The sequence below is a fragment of the Saccopteryx leptura genome, chromosome 7, assembly GCF_036850995.1.
Source record: "Saccopteryx leptura isolate mSacLep1 chromosome 7, mSacLep1_pri_phased_curated, whole genome shotgun sequence".
Taxonomy (NCBI): domain Eukaryota; kingdom Metazoa; phylum Chordata; class Mammalia; order Chiroptera; family Emballonuridae; genus Saccopteryx; species Saccopteryx leptura.
Window position 1 is genome coordinate 45,060,685 of NC_089509.1, and position 17,630 is coordinate 45,078,314.

At 40.8% G+C, this 17,630-nt stretch overlaps 2 protein-coding genes and 1 long non-coding RNA gene across 7 annotated transcripts in view; 2 read left to right on the forward strand and 1 right to left on the reverse strand.

The window, feature by feature from the left end:
• The window catches only part of BAZ2B (bromodomain adjacent to zinc finger domain 2B), a 457,412-nt gene extending 441,927 nt beyond the window's left edge, over nucleotides 1-15,485 (reverse strand). Inside the window, exon 1 of the mRNA XM_066346467.1 lies at nucleotides 15,417-15,485. The gene's annotated coding sequence lies outside the window, so the exon portion shown is untranslated. The remainder of the gene's footprint in view (nucleotides 1-15,416) is intronic.
• LOC136378965 (uncharacterized) overlaps nucleotides 1-17,630 on the forward strand; it is a 339,755-nt gene that overhangs the window by 263,049 nt on the left and 59,076 nt on the right. The window lies entirely within an intron of this gene.
• Nucleotides 15,593-17,630, forward strand: part of MARCHF7 (membrane associated ring-CH-type finger 7) — a 57,854-nt gene continuing 55,816 nt past the window's right edge. For 4 of the 5 annotated variants that reach the window (XR_010746658.1, XR_010746659.1, XM_066346478.1 and 1 more), the window contains exon 1: nucleotides 15,593-15,770. The gene's annotated coding sequence lies outside the window, so the exon portion shown is untranslated. Of the gene's footprint in view, nucleotides 15,771-15,999; nucleotides 16,018-17,630 lie in introns of those variants that run through there. The other variant, XM_066346481.1, reaches the window with a different exon arrangement.

Here is a 17,630-nt window from a genome sequence, read left to right on the forward strand (position 1 = left end):
CAACAGACAAAACCTCACAGACACCACAAGAGTATGGTAATTAACAGAAGGAAAGTGAGCAGGAGGAGGTAGGACAGGGTAAAAGGGTCAAATATCTGGTGACAGGAGATCTGACTTTGGGTGGTAAACACACAATGCAATATACACATGATGTAGACTTAAACATATATAATTTTATTAACCAATGCCACCTCAATAAACTTAAAAAAACCAAAATTTTTTCAAAGTGTTTAAAACAGAAACCTGTTTTACCTTTAAAGTATCAATGAAAAGAAAAATATAGGCCTGACCTGTGGTGGCGCAGTGGATAAAGCGTCAACCTGGAAATGCTGAGGTCGCCGGTTCAAAACCCTGGGCTTGCCTGGTCAAGGCACATATGGGAGTTGATGCTTCCAGCTCCTCCCCCCTTCTCTCTCTCTGTCTCTCTCTCCCTCTCTGTCTCTCTCTCTCTCCCTCTCTCTATCCTCTCTAAAAATGAATAAATTAATAAAAAAAATTAAAAAAAAAGAAAAATATGTGTTGTATTGTAAAACCACAAAACAGAAAAAATATGAACATAAAGTTTTCAAATTCTGTTTTACCAACAGTCTTAAAATAATAAAATTATTTTAGATTTGTTATATTTCTGTGAACATTTATTTTAAATTAATCAAAAAACATAAGTAATCCCAGATAGCCAGCTGTTCACCTTTTGGATAAATAGTCTTTTAAAAAGCTTTGAGCTCGCCTGATCAGGCGGTGGTGCAGTGGATAGAGCGTCGGACTGGGATGTGGAGGACCCAGGTTCGAGACCCTAAGGCCGCCAGGCTCATCTGGTTTGAGCAAAGCTCACCAGCTTGGTTAGATCCAAGGTTGCTGGTTCGAGCAAGGGGTTCCTCGGTCTACTAAAGGCCCACGGTCAAGGCACATAGGAGAAAGCAATCAATGAACAACTAAGGTGTCGCAACGAAAAACTAATGATTGATGCTTCTCATCTCTCTCCATTCCTGTCTGTCCCTATCTATGTCTCTCTCTGTCTCTGTAAAAATAAAATAAAAATTAAATAAAAATTAAATAAAAAGCTTTGAGCTTTTACCAGGTTGCTCAGTGGATAGAGGGTTATCTAGAGCACTTAGGTCCTGAGTTCGATTTCTGGTCAGGGAACATATGGGAAGCAGTCAATGAGTGTGCAACTAAGTGGAACAATGAGTTGATGCTTTTCTCTCTCTCCCCATCCCCTCTCAAATCGGGGAAAATATTTTTTAATTAAAAAAAAACTTTGAGAATTTGGCATTAATTTAATACTCTATTGCTATCTCATATCTTTAATATCTATGATAATTTGAATGACGTACTGAAAGTTTATGAATATATTCTGAAATGTCTGTCTTCTGCATTTAGATATATATATATTTTTTTTTCATTTATTTATTTATTATTTTTTTTCTGAAGCTGGAAACAGGGAGAGACAGTCAGACAGACTCCCGCATGCGCCCGACCGGGATCCACCCGGCACGCCCATCAGGGGCGATGCTCTGCCCACCAGGGGGCGATGCTCTGCCCATCCTGGGCGTCGCCATGTTGCGACCAGAGCCACTCTAGCACCTGAGGCAGAGGCCACAGAGCCATCCCCAGCGCCCGGGCCATCTTTTGCTCCAATGGAGCCTTGGCTGCGGGAGGGGAAGAGAGAGACAGAGAGGAAAGCGCGGCGGAGGGGTGGAGAAGCAAATGGACGCTTCTCCTGTGTGCCCTGGCCGGGAATCGAACCCGGGTCCTCCGCACGCTAGGCCGACGCTCTACCGCTGAGCCAACCGGCCAGGGCCTAGATATATTTTTTATTTATTATTTTTTTACAGGGACAGAGAGAGAGTCAGAGAGAGGGATAGATAGGGACAGACAGGAACGGAGAGAGATGAGAAGCATCAATCATCAGTTTTTCGTTGGGACTCCTTAGTTGTTCATTGATTGCTTTCTCATATGTGCCCTGACCGCGGGCCTTCAGCAGACCAAGTAACCCCTTGCTCGAGCCAGCGACCTTGGGTCCAAGCTGGTGAGCTTTTTTTGGCTCAAGCCAGATGAGCCTGTGCTCAAGCTGGCAACCTCGGGGTCTCGAACCTGGGTCCTTCCACATCCCAGTCCCATGCTCTATTCACTGCGCCACCACCTAGTCAGGCTGCATTTAGATATAAAAGGTAAAAAAGTTTTATAGCTCTCTTAAGAAAAAGCACTAGTGCCCTGGCTGGATGGTTCAGTTGGTTAGAGCTTTGTCCTGAAGCACAGAGGTTGCCAGTTCGATCCCCGGTCAGGGAACATACAGGAATAGATCAATGTTCCTGTGTCTCTCTCTCTCTCCCCTCCTCCTCTTTCTAAAATCAATAAACATTAAAAAAAAAAAAAAGGAAAAGCAATAGTGCATCTGAAGAAATTAATGTATATCTATATATTTTAAAGATATTTATAGCCTGACCTATGGTGGTGCAGTGGATAAAGCATTGACCTGGAATGCTGAGGTCACCAGTTTAAAAACCTAGGCTTGCCTGGTCAAGGCACATATGGGAGTTGATGCTTCCTGCCCCTCCCCCCTTTCTCTCTCCCCCTCTCTAAAATTAATAAATAAAATCTAAAAAAAAAAAAAGACATTTAGAGCATAAATTGTATCTTTAGTATAACCATTTAAAAGCCTTTTTCAAAACAGATGTCTATAAAATTTTTAAATGAGATTTTCTTCCTTTTAAATTATAGTAAGATACATAAGTCAATGAGTTGCTACTCATTTAGAATATAAGCATTTGAGAGTGTCAGGCTGGGATGCAGATGACCCAGGTTCAAAACCCCGAGGTCACTGGCTTGAACGCAGGCTCATTCGGCTTGAGTGCAGGACCATAGACATGACCTCATGGTCGCTGACTTGAAGCCCAAGGTCACTGGCTTGAGCAAGGGGTCACTCGGTCTGCTGCAGCCCTCCAGTCAAGGTACATATGAGAAAGCAATCAATGAACAACTAAGGTGCTTCAACTAATAATTGATGCTTCTCATCCTCTCCCTTCCTGTCTGTCCCAATCACTCCCTCTCTCTGTGTCTCTGTCACACACACAGACAAAAAGAATATAAGCATTTGAATCATAGATTTCCTTGATATTAAATCCAATAATTTATTTGCAGAAGGTAATTTCTACCCCAAACACTAATTATTTAAATAATTAAGACTGGCTACTCAAAGGTACTACTATACTCGCTTTCCTAATATCAGACTTGCAATTTACAAAATAATAAAAGAATAAATTCTACTAATTGTAAATTACATTTAAGAAAATCCTTTCATACTATTTACTATTACTATTCTTTATTACTATTTATTTTATACTACTTTATTTAGTAAGTTCCAACTGCTATAACAAAAATACCATAGACGGGATGGTTTGAACAGCAGACATTTTTCAGTTTTGGAGGCTGGGGAGTCCAGGATTAAGGTACCCAGAGATGTGTTGTCTGGTGAAGCTATACCCACAGTTGCTATGGCTCTGTATCCTCACCAACAATTGATAATTTCAGTATTCCAGATTTGGTCATTCTCATAGGTGTATAGTAGTATATCACTGTTGCTTTAATTTACATTTCCCTTATGATATTTGATGTGAAGCATACTTTCATATGCTTATTTGCCATCTATATATCCTCTTTGGTGAAGTGTCTATAAAGGTCTTTGGCCCATTTTAGAATTAGGGTTATTTTCTTATTGTTGACTTTTAAGTGTTTGTTTATTTTAGAGAACAGTTCATTGGATGTTTTTGCAAACATTTTATCCCAGTCTGTGACCTGACTTCTCATAATTGACATTGTCTTTCACAGAGAAGCTTTTTCAATTTTTTAAAAAGATTTTATTGATTGATTTTAGTGGGAAGAGAGGTGGGGAAGAGGCAGGAATAATCAGCTCATTGTAGTTGCTTCTCGTATGTGCCTTGATTGTGCAAGCCTGGGCTTTGAATTGGCAAACTCAGCATTCCAGGTTGAAGCCTTATCCACTGTGCCACCACAGGTCAGGCAGAAGCTTTAAATTTTAATGAAATCCAGCTTATCAATTATTTCTTTCATGAATCATGTCTTTGGTGTTTTATCTAAAAAGGCACTGTCACATCCAAAGTCATCTAGGCTATCTCTTATGTTATCTTCTATTGTTTTATAGTCTTGTGTTTTACATTTAGGTCTATGATCTATTTTCAGTTAATTTTAATGAAATGTATAAGGTCTTTGTTTAGATTCATTTTTCTGCATGTTGCTGTCTAGTTGCAGCATCATCTATTGAGGGGACTATTTTTGCTCCTTTGTCAAAGAACAGCTAACTTTATTTATAGGGTCCATTTCCAGGCTCTATTCTGTTCTACTGATCTATTTATCTTTTGCTAATACCACAGTCTTGGTTATTGTAACTTTATAGTAAGTACTGCAGTTGAGTAGCTTCAGTCCAACTTTGCTCTCCTTCAATACTGTTGGCTATTCTGAGTTTTTGCCTCTATGTATATATAAACTTTAAAATCAGTTTGTTGCTATCCATGAAATAACTTGCAGGAGTTTTGACTAGGATAGCACTGAATCTATAGATCAAGTTAGGAAGAAGTGACATAATATTGAGTATTCCTATCATGAGTATAAACCCTTCATTATTTAATTCTTCTTTGATTAACCAGTTTTATAGTTTTATTCATATAGATCTTGAACAAAATTTGTTAAAGTTATACTCAATTATTTCATTTTGAAGGGTGCTACTGTAAATTTTACTGAGTTTTTAACTTCAAATTCTACTTGTTCAGTATTGGTACATAGGTAAGCAATTGAGCTTTGTATATTAATCTTTGTATATTAATCCTATAACTGTGCTATAATTGCTTATTAGGTCCAGAGTCTTTTTGTTGTTGTTGACTCTTTCAGATTTTCTTTATAAACAATCAATCATGTCTCTGCAAATAAAGAATTTTCTGTCTTTCTCCCCAAACTCAATTCCTTTCCTTTTTTAAAAAAAAAAGATTTTATTGGCCTTGGCCGGTTAGCTCAGTGGTAGAGCATCGGCCTGGCGTGCGGGAGTCCAGGGTTCGATTCCCAGCCAGGGCACACAGGAAAAGCACCCATCTGCTTCTCCACCCCTCCCCCTCTCTTTCCTCTCTCTGTCTCTCTCTTCCACTCCCGCAGCCAAGGCTCCACTGGAGCAAAGTTTGCCCGGGCGCTGAGGATGGCTCTGTGGCCTCTGCCTCAGGCGCTAGAATGGCTCTGATTGCGGCAGAGCATCGCCTCCTGGTGGGCATGCCGGGTGGATCCCGGTCGGGCACATGGGGGAGTCTGTCTGACTGCCTCCCTGTTTCCAACTTCAGAAAAATACTAAAAAAAAGGAAAAAAAAAAGATTTTATTTATTGATCTTAGAGTGAGGATAGAGAAAGACTGAGGGGGGACAGGAAGCATCAACTCATAGTAGTTGCTTCTTGTATGTGCCTTGACCAGGCAAGTCCAGGACTTTTTTTTCTTTTAGATATTATTTATTCATTTTTAGAGAGAGAGAGAAGAGAGAGAGAGAGAAAGAAAGAGAAAGAAAGGGGGAGGAGCAGGAAGCATAAACTCCCATATGTGCATTGACCAGGCAAGCCCAGGGTTTTGAGCCAGTGACCTCAGCGTTCCAGATTGACACTTCATCTACTGTGCCACCACAGGTCAGGTAAGCCCAGGATTTTGAACTGGCAACCTCAGAATGCCAGGTTGACAATTTATCCACTACGCCACCACAGGTCAGGCTATATACCTTTTCTTTTTCAAATTTTAGTTTTATATACAATTGACATACATAATCATACAATATTTAAAGTGTACAGCATGGTGACTTGCCATGTACCCTCCCCTCACTTATGGCTCCATGAAGATTGGTTGATTATCCAGTCTGTTTAGCTTTTTACTTATTGTTAGGATGAACTGGGGACTTCCAAGATCCTTACATGTAGAACCAGAAACTGGATTTTTTACAAGACTGCATGGTTCCATTCTGAAGGACTCAGGAATAATATCATTTGTCTTGTTCATAAATAAAGGTAATTTACTCATTCATCTGTCTGAAATAATGGGAAGTCAAAAATTCAAAATATTTTTAAAATATTCAGGAAAAAAGGGAAAGGTACTCTTACTACTATTTAAGATTTTACCATGTGGCCTGACCTGCGGTGGAGCAGTAGATAAAGAAGTATTGACTTGGAATGCTGAGTTTGCTGGTTCGAAATCCTGGGCTTGCCCTGCCAAGGCACATACAAGAAGTAACTACTACGGGTTGATGCTTCCCGCTCTGCTCCCCTCCCTCTTTTTTTCTCTATTTTCTCTAAAATCAACAAAATCTTTTAATAAAAAAATTATCATGTAGCCCAGTGGTAGTCAACCTGGTTCCTACTGCCCCCTAGTGGGCGTTCCAGCTTTCATGGTGGGCAGTAGCAGAGCAACCAAAGTATAAATAAAAAGATAGATTATTATTATAAAACAACTATAGTAAGTTGTTTTATAAAGGCTTATTCTGCCAAACAGCGAAAATCTGACATAAAGTACTTGATAAGAAATTATTATTATATGCTTTAAGTTGCTGTAGCTCTGCTTTATAAATTTTATAGAGTAAAATTACTTCCCTACTTTATAAATCACCATGACTGTGGAACTGGTGGGCAGTTTGAAAATTTTACTACTAACAGAGATACAAAAAGTGGGTGGTAGGTATAAAAAGGTTGACTACCCCTGATGTAGCCTAACCAGGTGGTGGCGCAGTGGATAAAGCATCAACCTGGGACACTGAGGATCCAGGTTCAAAACCCAGAGGTCACTGGCTTGAGCACAGACTCCTCTGGCTTGAGCAGGGGGTCTTCAGTTTGAGCGCGAGATTATAAACATGGCCCCGTCGTCGCTGCCTTGAGCAAGGGGTTATTGCCTCAGCTGGAGCCCCCCAGTCAAGAAACATATGAGAAAGCAATCAACAAACAACAAAAGTGCCACAGTAAGTCGATACTTTTAATCTCTCTCCCCTCCTGTCTGTCCCTGTCTGCCCCCACCATTAAAAATATTACCATGTAATTTTTAATAGATGTGTCTGTATTTTAAAAATGCAATTGGCCCTGGTTGGTTGACTCAGTGGTAGATCATAGGCCTGGAGGGTGGAAGTCCCGGGTTTGATTCTCGGCCAGGGCACACAGGAGAAGCGCCCATCTGCTTCTCCACACCTCCCCCTCTCCTTCCTCTCTATCTTTCTTTTCCCCTCCCGCAGCCAAGGCTCAATTGGAGCAAAGTTGGCCCCGGTGCTGAGGATGGCTCTGTGGCCTCTGCCTCAGGTGCTAGAGTAGCTCCAATTACAATGGGGTAATGCCCCAGATGGGCAGAGCATCGCCCCCTAGTAGGCTTGCTGGGTGGATCCCAGTCCGGCGCATGTGGGAGTCTGACTCTCTGCCTCCCCGCTTCTCACTTCAGAAAAAAAAAAGTGCAATTTTATTCTGTTATCTTCAAGAGTATTTTTCTTTTTCATCTACTATATATTAATTTTTAATATTTTTTGAGTTAACACTTCTTGCCCCCATCTCTCTGTAAAATCAATAAATGCAATCTTTAAATAAATGAAATACACCCAGCAACATGTGCATGTGCTCTGCTAATGCTAAAAATTCAAAATATTAGACATAATTGAAATATTTAAAGCACGTCACCATTCTTATACCATTTATAATGACATAAAAGGGAAAAATGTAGGATTCCTTCTTTATTGTTCATCGTAGAAATGGTCACCTTGCTATCAAGAGAGGCTAAGGCTCCATGGTGACAAACTTACACTGGACCTTAGGATAATAAACAGGGTTATTTAAGAAACTAAATAATATGTATGTATGTATGGGTATAGTTTTAAAAAATTTTTGTTATACAAAGTTTTGATGAGGTGTTTTAAATAACTAGAGTATATTTAGTGGCTTTAGCAAACTTCTGAGAAAAGAAAATAGTGGAAAAAAGGAATTAAGCTAAGTCCTAGGAAGGCTGGTGCTGTAACATACAATGTATAATGCTAAGTATTGGTAATCCTGAAGGAAACAGTTACTATTTCTATAATTGAATAAGTAGTTGACAGAAATGCAGAACAGTATTAATAATACACAAATAAGACTCAAAAGGGAGCTAAATAATATTTAGTTTTCTGCATAGTTTATAGTTTTGAAGTTTTGTTTTTAAAATAAAAAATTCAGAAATAAATTCAGTATAAATTTGAAAATTCCGTGTATGACAGTAGCTTTTCTAATCACAAATAACAAATTATTTAAGAAATTTTACTAACACAACTGGCTATTCGTTGAGAAGAAAATACATTGGACCCTATTATCATATTCCATATACAAAATTAATTTGAGTTTAATTAAAAATAGTCTAAAAAGGCCTGACCTGTGGTGGCGCAGTGGATAAAGCGTCGACCTGGAAATGCTGAGGTCGCCGGTTCGAAACCCTGGGCTTGCCTGGTCAAGGCACATATGGGAGTTGATGCTTCCAGCTCCTCCCCCCTTCTCTCTCTCTCTCTCTCTCTCTCTCTGTCTCTCCCTCTCCTCTCTAAAATGAATAAATAATGGCCCTGGCCGGTTGGCTCAGCGGTAGAGCGTCGGCCTAGCGTGCGGAGGACCCGGGTTCGATTCCCGGCCAGGGCACATAGGAGAAGCGCCCATTTGCTTCTCCACCCCTCCGCCGCGCTTTCCTCTCTGTCTCTCTCTTCCCCTCCTGCAGCCAAGGCTCCATTGGAGCAAAGATGGCCCGGGCGCTGGGCATGGCTCTGTGGCCTCTGCCTCAGGCGCTAGAGTGGCTCTGGTCGCAATATGGCGACGCCCAGGATGGGCAGAGCATCGCCCCCTGGGGGGCAGAGCACCGCCCCTGGTGGGTGTGCCGGGTGGATCCCGGTCGGGCGCGTGCGGGAGTCTGTCTGACTGTCTATCCCCGTTTCCAGCTTCAGAAAAATGAAAAAAAAAAAAAAAAATAAATAAATAAATAAATAAAATGAATAAATAAAAAATTAAAAATTAAAAAAAAATAGTCTAAAAAAATAGGCTACTACATGATACAATCCAGGGATAGTTGAGACTTTTTAAGCTAAACAGAAAAGCTACAAGTTATAAAAGAAATCATAAACATATCTTACTATATGAATATATCTATGGCAAAAGATATTAAAAAGTCAACAGTTGAGTTGAAAACTGTGACGCAGGAGTGGTAATATCTATTAAAAATTGAAAAGAAAGGATAATCAACCAATATAAATAGGTACTAAAAAAGAGGTATTTAAAAAAAAATTATTATTTTTAGAGAGAGAGAAAGATGGGTAGGAACAGGAAGCATCAACTCGCAGAGACAAAGACAGAGAGACAGGCAGACAAATGAGAAGCATCAATTCATAGTTGCATCACTTTAGTTGATCATTGATTGCTTCTCATACGTGCCTTGACAGGGTGGGGTGGGGGGAGGGAGACTGAAGCCAGGCCTTTCATTTGGTGCAGATTTCACATTTCTATTGTCTTTTGTTGCTTTCCTGTGACCGGTCAAAAGTGCACCATGACTTTATGGACACACTGTATGTATGTGTGTGTGTGTGTGTGTGTGTGTGTGTGTGTATGTATATATAATGTGTATGTATATATGTATAGATATTTATATATATGTATTTCTATGTGTGTGTGTATATGTGATATAACTACAGTATTTTTTTTTTTTTGACAGAGACAGAGGGAAAGGGATAGATAGGGACAGACAGGCAGGGAGACAGATGAGAAGCATCAATTCTTCACTGCGGCTCCTTAGTTGTTCATTGATTGCTTTCTCATACATGCCTTGACTGGGGGGTGGCTAAGGCAGAGCGAGTGACCCCTTCCTCAAGCCAGCAACATTGGGCTCAAGTCAACACCCTTGGGCTTCAAGCCAGCGACCTCTGGGCTCAAACAAGTGACCATGGGGTCATGTATATCATCCCACACTCAAGCCAGTGACCCCACGCTCAAGCTGGTGAGCCTGCACTCAAGCCAGTGACCTTGGGATTTTGAACCTGGATCCTCCACGTCCCAGTCTGATGCTCTATCCACTGTGCAACTGCCTGGTCTGGCCCACTGTATTCTTTTAAGATGACCACACAGAAGAATGAGGAAGAATGCTAATTCTGTAAGAATGCTGTGGTGTAGCAAATAAAGATAGAACGACCAAATTATAAAAGAAAAGAAGGCCCTGGCCACTGGCTCAGTGGATAGAGGGTTGGCCTGGCATTTGGATGTCCCAGGTTTAATTCCTAGTCAGGAAACACAAGACAAGTGACCATTTATTTTCTCTTCCCCTTCTCTCACTCTTCCCCTCCTGTAGCCAGTGGCTCAACTGGTTCAAGCCTTGGTCCCTGGCGCTGAAGACAGCTCTCAGTAAGTCCAAGTGCTGTCAGCCTCAGGTACTAAAATAGCTCTATTGCTTTGCCTATTGACCCAAGACAGGGGTTGCTGGGTGGATCACAGTTGGCGTACATGCGCAGGTCTGTCTCACAATCTCCCCTTCTCTCATAAAGAAAAAAAGAAAAAAGAAAAAAGGGAATGAATAGAAAAAATGTGAAAAGCAAAAAAAGTGAAAGAAAAGGACTATACTAAAATAGTATTTATGACATGATCAACATACATATCATTATAAATTGTGCACATGTGGACATGAAAAATATTTAAGATAAAAATGGGTTGCAGGCCTGACCTGTGGTGGCGCAGTGGATAAAGCGTCAACCTGGAAACACTGAGTTTGTTGGTTCAAAACCCTGGCTTGCCTGGTCAAGGCACATATGGGAGTTGATGCTTTCTGCTCCTCCCCCTTCTCTCTCTTTCTCTCCCCCCCTCTCTAAAAAGAATAAATAATAAAAAAAAATGGGTTGCAATCAATCTTCCCAAAGGAAATACCTAAATAATTGTATCAGTTTCTGGACACTCTTCTGCTTGCATTCTCATAAATAGTCCTCAATTATTATTCTGACATAGTGTGTTTGAGTTTATCTTGACTATATTAAAGAAACAGGGATCATTATAATCTGGTTTTACAGTTTACTCCAGTGGTCAGCAAACTTTCTATAAAGAACCAAAGGATAAATATTTTAGGGTTTTGGGGCTATATATCTCTATCACAATTACTCAATTTTGCCATTGTAGGGTGAAAGCACTCACAGACTTCAATGGCTTATTTTGTGTTAATTTGGGGAGGTCAGAGTCAAGTTATTTAATCAAACACTAATTTAGGCACTGCAGTGAAGATATTTTGTAAATGTGGTTAACATCTATAATGTGTTGACTTTAAGTAAAGGAGATTGCCCTTGATAAATGATTGGCCTCATCCGATCAGCCTTGAGAACAAAAAGAAAAAACAACCTCAGCTTTTCTGGATAAGAAATTCTGTTTCATGACTGTAATATCAACTCCATTCTGACTTTCCAGGCTTCTGGCCTGACCTACAAATTTCAAACATGAGAGTTCTTAGAACTGTGTGAGCCAATTTTCTAGATAGCTAGATAAAATAGATTAGATAGATATTGCATACTATTGGTACTGTTTTTCTTGGGAACCCTGACCAATACCTAGATGATACATAAACTAATGTGACTGGCTATGTCCCAATAAAACTACTGACTGTAATAGTTGGTGGCCCATATTTGGCCTATGTGCCAGTTTTCCAACCTCTGGTATTAACAATAATAAAATATAGCTGCTTTTCTATTAAACACTCTCTGTGTTTCAGGCCGTGTGAAAGGTGCTTCATATACATATGGATTCCAAGTATTCCACACATTGGAAATTACTCCTGACCAGGTCAGTAGCTATAGAAGCAGGAATGATCTTTTTAGAACCACTCAGATATAGACCAGAAGCTTAAGTCTAAGAAGTTTCTTAGATAGGATCTCATGATGGTCTTCTTTTACTTGTTTTTATTTATTTTTATTTATTTTTAGAGACAAGCGAGAGAAAGGCAGTGGAGGAGGAGCAGGAAGCATTAATTTATTGTAGTTGTTTCTTGTATGTGTCTTGACCAGGCAAACCTGTGGTTTTGAACTGGTGACCTCAGCATTCCAGGTTGACACTTTATCCACTGCAGCACCACAGATCAGGCAGTCTTTTTATTTGTTTTTATATTTTATCTATTAGCTCTGCGATTGAAAGTTACTGCTGCTATTCAAGAAGTCAATCAACAGAATGTCTTAAATATTCATTTATTAAGTGTGGCACCTTTCAATTAAACTTGATAAAGGGAAAATTAAAATTCAAGAAAATCACTAAATCAGGGGTTTAGTGATTCTTTTCATCAAAGAAATCCTTTACAAAAAAGACTTAAAGCAAAGGACCTTTAAGTAACGTATCCTTAGTAGCAAGAGTCCTCAATTTATAGATTGTTATATAATACTACTACATATCATATTTAAAGTAACCTATAACTAAATAGTAGATCCTCAAGTCAGATGATGTTATAAGGTTTCATTCTTCAGGGATAAATGAGATTCTGATTTGAGAAGAAATTGGCATTTGTTTTCAACTCAGGGATGTCCCAATAAGCACTCTCATCTCATCCCAGGTAGTACCTCCTGTTCCTTAAAAGTTTAAGAAATAACCTACTTTTAAAAAAGATTTGATTTACAATAAGCAAATATAATCACACCCTTTTAAGATCACACCATTTATGCAAAGTAAAGAATGTCTATAAGATTGCCCTTGCCATACAGAGGCTTCTTAGAAGGTTAGGATGAGGGAATGATAAAAAAGTAGAAAAAAACAGAGAATTTGAAATATAATATATGATAGAGAACTGTGGACTATCAGGTAATTGAAGAAATAGTTAAATGAAAAGTAAAATAAAAGGAAAGGGCTGTAAAAAAAAAAAGTAAAGAGCTGTTAGGATCATGACCAAGTGACAAATTTGTAAAGTAGAATGGGAAAAATGAATAATAGTAGTAATATAGAGAAGAAGCCAAGTTAAAAAATGTAAACTAATGTGGGTAGTGTGAGCAAGTGGTGAACAAAGATTTAGATACTGTAAGGTGTGTCAAAAGGAGAGAGAGTTCAGCAAAGAAAAGTCAAGAGGGGGAACTCTATGTATAAAAGGCAACCATGGATTCGAAACTGGTCAGAACAGTTCTGATTTTGTCTATGAAATCATTTTGTTCTGATTTTGAGTTCAGAAAATCGAGTCCACAATTCTTAGAAAATTGTTTTTAACATACAAAAATCTCAATTATTTGTGGATAATAATTTCCTGCAAATTCAAATCAGAGAAAGTGTATTTTAAAAACAGTAACAACTAACCATTCTTAAAGAATAAAAACATACTTATCAGTGGTCTTTATCTACTTACTAGTATCATAGGAAACTAGAATCTACTCTAGATGATCTGTTTAGCCTAGAAAATTAGTGCCACACTCACCTCTGTTGATAACCATCAGTGCTGGGTGGGAATGAAGCCATAATCTACCAAAATCTAAATCAAGGGTCCCCAAACTACGGCCCGCGGGCCACACGCGGCCCCCTGAGGCCATTTATCCTGCTCCCGCCGCACTTCCAGAAGGGGCACCTCTTTCATTGGTGGTCAGTGAGAGGAGCATAGTTCCCATTGAAATACTAGTCAGTTTGTTGATTTAAATTTACTTGTTCTTTATTTTAAATATTGTATTTGTTCCCGTTTTATTTTTTTTACTTTAAAATAAGATCTGTGCAGTGTGCACAGGGATTTGTTCATAGTTTTTTTTATAGTCTGGCCCTCCAATGGTCTGAGGGACAGTGAACTGGCCCCCTGTGTAAAAAGTTTGGGGAACCCTGAGCTAAATCATCCTTGCCAGGTTTGGGGGTTCTGTAGAGAAGTTACTGCTACCAGGTCTGGCTGCCATAGCTCAGGAAAATGAAGTAGTCATTCCCCTTAGCGTAGAATATACTTAAGAAGTTTAAGGGACCTATTTAATATTAAGCCCCAGAATGATGGTATTAGCGGTGGTTTAGACATAGAATGTAAAAGCCAACACTTGTGGAATGCTGTTTCAGTAACTGATGCAGTATCTCATTTAATCCTTTCAACAACCCCATAGAATAGGCCCTAGGGTATAGGTTACAGGAATCCTAGGATTTAGCAAGGTTAGGGACTTGCTCAAGATAACAAAGATAGTAAGAGGAGATCTGGGATTTGAACCCACTTAGTCTGGTGCTTCAGGGTGTATCTACAACCACAATGCTTTAGGTATGTTCAAACAAGCTGGGGGAAATACTGGTAATCAATTTTTTGAAAAGGGCAAATTAATTTCTTCACAAGTAATCTGTGTTCACTTGATCCTACACCAGATGCTTAATCTTCAACTCACATCCTAAAAGTTAGACTGGTATTTATGTACCAACTTTAAAGAATAATTTAACTTTAAATCTTTAACATGTGTAATACTTTACAATTTACAATAGTGAAGCATGGACAGTCTCTTTAGTCTCCAAGACAGAGAAAAATGAGGATGATAGTAATAGTAATAGTGCATTCCCTAAAGATAAAATAATAAATAAATACATATAAACCTCATACTTCATTTATTGGAATTATTTGAAGCCAATGAATTGCTGAAAACAACGTAATGAAATAGGTCACTTTAAAAATCAAGTGCTGTCAGTATATCTGCAAATTTCAATATATTTACTAGCAAAGAACTTTTATGTCTAATACATTACTAAAAACCCACATAATATCCCCTAAATCCGCATGATATATTATCATATCCACATAAATTGTGCTTTTCCACTAACCTACTCACCTTTACGTAGTACAATACTCATTTACATCTTAGTTATCACTTGTTTTTTTGAGTTTCCTCTCATCCCACCATTTTTTTTAAAAATGGTTAAATTTTTACTGCAAAATCTGTTGCTACACTATGAAATATTAGAATCCTGACTTAGAACGACATGACTATAAAAGTACACCACCACTACCAAACTGAAGTACCGAAAAAGCCGTTTGGTCCGGATCGGCTCCCACCTTGCGAGGGGGGACTCGCAGACCGAGTAGGACCGGCGGAGAGTGGGAGGAGATCCCGGGGAGGTCGGAAAAGATAGCGCTCGATTCAAGTCATTGCTCAACATTCCCTGCGCCACTTACCAAGCGCAAAAATAACTACAACAGAAAACCACCCCACAAAAAGCAACACCACCACACACAGGCTGGACGGTACACCGAGCAGTAGGACCCTGCAGGTTAGCGGGAGGGAGTAAGAGCCCGTAGCCGGCATTTGGGGGCCGGGGAGCAGCAGGGCTGGACCAGAACCCCTCGCTACCTAGACGAGGGGGCCAACCAGGGCCGGGCCTCCAGCGCCCGGGTCCTGACGCCCGCACAGTCACCGGCCCAGCCGCCAGCCTCCGGACGACCAGCCGTAGCCGCTTACCGGTGGCGTCTCGTTGCCTCCTCCGGGGCAGCCTTTCCAACGGCTGCCGCAGTCAGAGCACCACCCCGCGGCGGGGTACGTCGAGTCCGCCGGCAGCTCTCAGATTCCCGCAGCGCAGCCACTCTCGCGAGAAGCCAGAGAAGTCCGCGATCTGGGAGGAGGAGAAGGGAGGGGCATTTAACGGTGGCAGCTGGTTCAGCGCCGGATCTGGGAGAGGGGCGGGCGCCATTGTGCTTCGCTGCCGACTTCTTTGCCTCAGAGTCTCGGAGTCTCGGAGTCCCGAGGAGCAAGCCGGTGGTGGTGCGGTCGCTGTGAGCGGAGCGTGCCCTGTTCGGTGCCATCTCCGGACACAGAGTAATGAACTGCGGGACTCCGGCTTTCTCGGAGGGAGGTGGTTCCAGTCGAGGCCGCGGGTGGGGGAGGGGAGGGAACGAAGTGCAGGCCGTGGGACGCGGAGGCCGCCTCTCAGCCGGGCGGGGTAGAGGGGCTCGGTTCGGGCCGCGGGCTCGAGGCTTTGCAGGCCTCTGCCGGTGGCCTGCTCTCGGGTGCGGGAGTTGATGACGGGTGGAGGGGAGCAGATTGGACGTCTTTCACACGTTTGGTGGGTGAGGGGCAGAGGCCTGAGCCCCGCTTGGCCTTTGGCCGCGGCCCTTTCGCCTGAGGTGGGGAGGGTCCTCGGAGCCCTGCGGGGCGGGAGGGTCACGGGGGAGCGAGTACTCGGTGCTGGAGGCGGAAGGAGAGTTAGGGCCTTGCCGAGCCAGCCTGCGGTCGGAGGGCCTTGCGTAGCCCCTCAGATGCGGTCAAGCTTTGCTCATTTTTCGTTTCAGCTCTTGTATATCTTGCTACTTGGGGAGTTCTTTTTGTATTGTGGTAAATTACGTGTATTTCAAAGTGAAATAGTTGGTATATATTAAAAAAAAAAAAAGCCGACCTGTTGGCGTACGAGGTAAAAATATGGAAGCCACCAGTAGTAGAACTCGCCCTCATTTTGAGGAAACTGCGTAGTGAAGACTTGAGAACGTGCACCGCCCCTAATGCTGTCATTAATACTTTTTTTTCCTACGTACAAATGTAAATAATATCCGTGGAAAAATCTCTGGCTTGGTAAAAAAAAAAAATTAGTCAAACTGGTGTCGTCTGGTACTTTAAAAAGTAGATGTGCTGATTTTGTTTTCGGTATTGTAGGACTTTTTAAGTATTTTTCTTCTTTTTTTTTTTAATTAAACTCCTTTCTTACTCCCATCATCCGTTTCTGTCTAGAATTAAGAGGCAAAGTTCAAGATGACGTTTTGACTTAATAGGAACAGTATGTGCTGCTATTGTTAAGGCAGACACAGCACAGGTGTTTTTCATGAGAGGGTCAGTGTTTTATTCACAGCTCGACAGAATTTTTGAAACAGCAGTGGTGTGTGAGGCTTTAGAGTCGTAAGATCTGGGTTTGAGTATTGGTTTTGCCATATATTATTTAACCTCTTAATATTTCCTTAGAAACACCAGTTAATTCCTGGATTTAAGGTGAGGATTAAATAAGATGAGGCAGTGTGTAGCAGTCACCACACTGGGGGACTTAATACTTGCAAAGTGACTTTTTTTTTTAGAAAAACAAATTTAACAGGGTGACATTGGTTAACAAGAGTATATAGATTTTGGGCAAACATCTCCATATCATTTGGACAGTCACTTATGTTGTATATCCATCACCAAAGTCAAGTTATCCTCCCTCACCTTATATTTTTCCCTCTTTATACCCTTCTCCCAACCTCCCTTCCTCTACCTCTACCACCCCTCCCCCTCCCCGTCCTTCCCCTCCCCCTCCCTTTCCTCCTCTTCCCCCTGGTAACCACTGCACACTTTTCTATCTTGTATCCCACCTATGTGTGGAATCATACAGTTTTTAGCTTTTTCTGATTTACTTATTTTACAGAGTGACTTTTCAAAGGATATAAACAATGGGAATTGGAACGTAAAGTCCAGTTGTTTACGTGAATTCTTGTCCAAAAAAACCTTAAAATTTTACTGTCTGGAATGTCCCTCACAAATTGCTGACAGTGTCACATCATATGTATTTAATTATTTAATATTTATTAAGTTCTCTACTACAGATGTGTTTGGATAAGAACTTTTTACAGCTCTTACTTTGCACTAAATTGTACCACAGAGGTAAGCATTTGAGGTATGCATAGTCTTGGTTTTTTTCCAAGCTCTTGCATGCTG